Source organism: Haemaphysalis longicornis, unplaced genomic scaffold, assembly GCF_048455015.1.
Source record: "Haemaphysalis longicornis isolate Haplotype H1 unplaced genomic scaffold, Haemaphysalis longicornis Haplotype H1 scaffold_6, whole genome shotgun sequence".
In the NCBI taxonomy this organism is placed as follows: domain Eukaryota; kingdom Metazoa; phylum Arthropoda; class Arachnida; order Ixodida; family Ixodidae; genus Haemaphysalis; species Haemaphysalis longicornis.
Genome location: NW_027526407.1, coordinates 8,792,522 through 8,797,200, shown reverse-complemented (window position 1 = coordinate 8,797,200; position 4,679 = coordinate 8,792,522). Strand labels below are relative to the sequence as shown.

The following is a 4,679-nucleotide window of genomic DNA, read 5'->3' as shown; positions in this document are numbered from 1 at the left end:
CCATTTACCCGCTTATGACAGGCTGTAGACGTTCGCGTCACTCCCCGGGGGTTGAAAAGAAGGTCCTCTTCTCCCCGTGCAGTCTGAGTGGCGCTGGCTGCCACCCTCAATCGTCAAATACAGTTGCAGTAAATATAAATACCCCAGAAAGTGAAGCAGAACACAGTCGCCCAGATAGCCGAAGTGGTAAGGCATTCGAGATCTAATCGAAAGGCGTGGGTTCGGTCCCCACTCTGGGCGCGTGTTTTTCTTTCTTTCTTTCTCACGTAATTAATAATAAAAAAATAATGTAACGTCACTAACGGTAAAAAATTGTCTAACCATTCCCCTATGCCTTCTTTGGTGTTGTAGACTGCCGGCGTTTGTTTCTGTATTTTCTAACGAGCCCCTCATTTCTAAACCCTATTATCTTGCGAACGCTTAGCGAGGGTCTCGGTTCTGGCAGCCTTGATGCCGAGGTAGCATAAGAGGGTTTCCGCCAGTTACCCGCTTATTACAGGCTGTAGACGTTCGCGTCACGCCCCGGGGGTTGAAAAGAAGGTCCCCTTCTCCCCGTGCAGTCTGAGTGGCGCTGGCTACCACCCTCAAGCGTCAGATACTGTTGTAGTTAACATAAATACCCCAGAAAGTGAAGCAGAACACAATCGCCCAGATAGCCGAATTGGTAAGGCATTCGAGATTTAATCGAAAGGCGTGGGTTCGGTCCCCACTCTGGGCGCGTGTTTTTGTTTCCTTCTTTCTCACGTAATTAATAATAAAAAAATACTGTAACGTCACTAACGGTAAAAAATAGTCTAACCATTCCCCTATGCATTCTTTGGTGTTGTAGACTGCCGGCGTTTGTTTCTGTATTTTCTAACGAGCCCCTCATTTCTAAACCCTATTATCTTGCGAAAGCTTAGCGAGGGTCTCGGTTCTGGCAGCCTTGATGCCGAGGTAGCATAAGAGGGTTTCCCGCCAGTTACCCGCTTATGACAGGCTGTAGACGTTCGCATCACGCCCCGGGGGTTGAAAAGAAGGTCCCCCTTCTCCCCGTGCAGTCTGAGTGGCGCTGGCTACCACCCTCAAGCGTCAGATACAGTTGTACTAAATATAAATACCCCAGAAAGTGAAGCAGAACACAGGCGCCCAGATAGCCGAATTGGTAAGGCATTCGAGATCTAATCGAAAGGCGTGGGTTCGGTCCCCACTCTGGGCGCGTGTTTTTCTTTCATTCTTTCTCACGTAATTAATAATAAGAAAAATCATGTAAAGTCACTAACGGTAAAAAAAAGTCTAACCATTCCCCTATGCCTTCTTTGGCGTTGTAGACTGCCGGCGTTTGTTTCTGTATTTTCTAACGAGCCCCTCATTTCTAAACCCTATTATCTTGCGAAAGCTTAGCGAGGGTCTCGGTTCTGGCAGCCTTGATGCCGAGGTAGCATAAGAGGGTTTCCCGCCGGTTACCCGCTTATGACAGGCTGTAGACGTTCGCGTCACGCCCCGGGGGTTGAAAAGAAGGTCCTCTTCTCCCCGTGCAGTCTGAGTGGCGCTGGCTACCACCCTCAAGCGTAAGATACAGTTGTAGTAAATATAAATACCCCAGAAAGTGAAGCAGAACACAGTCGCCCAGATAGCCGAATTCGTAAGGCATTCGAGATCTAATCGAAAGGCGTGGGTTCGGTCCCCACTCTGGGCGCGTGTTTTTCTTTCTTTCTTTCTCACGTAATTATTAATAAAAAAATAATGTAACGTCACTAACGGTAAAAAATTGTCTAACCATTCCCCTATGCCTTCTTTGGTGTTGTAGACTGCCGGCGTTTCTTTCTGTATTTTCTAACGAGCCCCTCATTTCTAAACCCTATTATCTTGCGAACGCTTAGCGAGGATCTCGGTTCTGGCAGCCTTGATGCCGAGGTAGCATAAGAGGGTTTCCCGCCAGTTACCCGCTTATGACAGGCTGTAGACGCTCGCATCACGCCCCTGGGGTTGAAAAGAAGGTCCCCCTTCTCCCCTTGCAGTCTGAGTGGCGCTGGCTACCACCCTCAAGAGTCAGATACAGTTGTAGTAAATATAAATACCCCAGAAAGTGAAGCGGAACACAGTCGCCCAGATAGCCAAATTGGTAAGGCATTCGAGATCTAATCGAAAGGCGTGGGTTCGGTCCCCACTCTGGGCGCGTGTTTTTCTTTCTTTCTTTCTCACGTAATTAATAATAAAAAAATACTGTAACGTCACTAACGGTAAAAAATAGTCTAACCATTCCCCTATGCCTTCTCTGGTGTTGTAGACTGCCGGCGTTTGTTTCTGTATTTTCTAACGAGCCCCTCATTTCTAAACCCTATTATCTTGCGAAAGCTTAGCGAGGGTCTCGGTTCTGGCAGCCTTGATGCCGAGGTAGCATAATGGGTTTCCCGCCAGTTACCCGCTTATGACAGGCTGTAGACGTTCGCATCACGCCCCGGGGGTTGAAAAGAAGGTCCCCCTTCTCCCCGTGCAGTCTGAGTGGCGCTGGCTACCACCCTCAAGCGTCAGATACAGTTGTAGTAAATATAAATACCCCAGAAAGTGAAGCAGAACACAGGCGCCCAGATAGCCGAATTGGTAAGGCATTCGAGATCTAATCGAAAGGCGTGGGTTCGGTCATCACTCTGGGCGCGTGTTTTTTTTCTTTCTTTCTCACATAATTGATAATAAAAAATACTGTAACGTCACTAACGGTAAAAAATAGTCTAACCATTCCCCTATGCCTTCTTTGGTGTTGTAGACTGCCGGCGTTTGTTTCTGTATTTTCTACCGAGCCCCTCATTTCTAAACCCTATTATCTTGCGAAAGCTTAGCGAGGGTCTCGGTTCTGGCAGCTTTGATGCCGAGGTAGCATAAGAGGGTTTTCCGCCATTTACCCGCTTATGACAGGCTGTAGACGTTCGCGTCACTCCCCGGGGGTTGAAAAGAAGGTCCTCTTCTCCCCGTGCAGTCTGAGTGGCGCTGGCTGCCACCCTCAATCGTCAAATACAGTTGCAGTAAATATAAATACCCCAGAAAGTGAAGCAGAACACAGTCGCCCAGATAGCCGAAGTGGTAAGGCATTCGAGATCTAATCGAAAGGCGTGGGTTCGGTCCCCACTCTGGGCGCGTGTTTTTGTTTCCTTCTTTCTCACGTAATTAATAATAAAAAAATTCTGTAACGTCACTAACGGTAAAAAATAGTCTAACCATTCCCCTATGCATTCTTTGGTGTTGTAGACTACCGGCGTTTGTTTCTGTATTTTCTAACGAGCCCCTCATTTCTAAACCCTATTATCTTGCGAAAGCTTAGCGAGGGTCTCGGTTCTGGCAGCCTTGATGCCGAGGTAGCATAAGAGGGTTTCCCGCCAGTTACCCGCTTATGACAGGCTGTAGACGTTCGCATCACGCCCCGGGGGTTGAAAAGAAGGTCCCCCTTCTCCCCGTGCAGTCTGAGTGGCGCTGGCTACCACCCTCAAGCGTCAGATACAGTTGTACTAAATATAAATACCCTAGAAAGTGAAGCAGAACACAGGCGCCCAGATAGCCGAATTGGTAAGGCATTCGAGATCTAATCGAAAGGCGTGGGTTCGGTCCCCACTCTGGGCGCGTGTTTTTCTTTCATTCTTTCTCACGTAATTAATAATAAGAAAAATCATGTAAAGTCACTAACGGTAAAAAAAAGTCTAACCATTCCCCTATGCCTTCTTTGGCGTTGTAGACTGCCGGCGTTTGTTTTTGTATTTTCTAACGAGCCCCTCATTTCTAAACCCTATTATCTTGCGAAAGCTTAGCGAGGGTCTCGGTTCTGGCAGCTTTGATGCCGAGGTAGCATAAGAGGGTTTTCCGCCATTTACCCGCTTATGACAGGCTGTAGACGTTCGCGTCACTCCCCGGGGGTTGAAAAGAAGGTCCTCTTCTCCCCGTGCAGTCTGAGTGGCGCTGGCTGCCACCCTCAATCGTCAAATACAGTTGTAGTAAATATAAATACCCCAGAAAGTGAAGCAGAACACAGTCGCCCAGATAGCCGAATTGGTAAGGCATTCGAGATCTAATCGAAAGGCGTGGGTTCGGGCCCCACTCTGGGCGCGTGTTTTTCTTTCTTTCTTTCTCACGTAATTAATAATAAAAAAATAGTGTAACGTCACTAACGGTAAAAAATTGTCTAACCATTCCCCTATGCCTTCTTTGGTGTTGTAGACTGCCGGCGTTTGTTTCTGTATTTTCTAACGAGCCCCTCATTTCTAAACCCTATTATCTTGCGAACGCTTAGCGAGGGTCTCGGTTCTGGCAGCCTTGATGCCGAGGTAGCATAAGAGGGTTTCCGCCAGTTACCCGCTTATTACAGGCTGTAGACGTTCGCGTCACGCCCCGGGGGTTGAAAAGAAGGTCCCCTTCTCCCCGTGCAGTCTGAGTGGCGCTGGCTACCACCCTCAAGCGTCAGATACAGTTGTAGTTAACATAAATACCCCAGAAAGTGAAGCAGAACACAATCGCCCAGATAGCCGAATTGGTAAGGCATTCGAGATCTTATCGAAATGCGTGGGTTCGGTCCCCACTCTGGGCGCGTGTTTTTGTTTCCTTCTTTCTCACGTAATTAATAATAAAAAAATACTGTAACGTCACTAACGGTAAAAAATAGTCTAACCATTCCCCTATGCCTTCTTTGGTGTTGTAGACTGCCGGCGTTTGTT

At 47.8% G+C, this 4,679-nt stretch overlaps 1 non-coding gene across 1 annotated transcript; it reads left to right on the top strand.

The window, feature by feature from the left end:
• Nucleotides 1-646: 646 nt before the first annotated feature.
• Nucleotides 647-718, top strand: Trnak-uuu (transfer RNA lysine (anticodon UUU)). Its single transcript has one exon. It is a non-coding gene; the product is annotated as a tRNA-Lys (tRNA).
• Nucleotides 719-4,679: the final 3,961 nt, after the last annotated feature.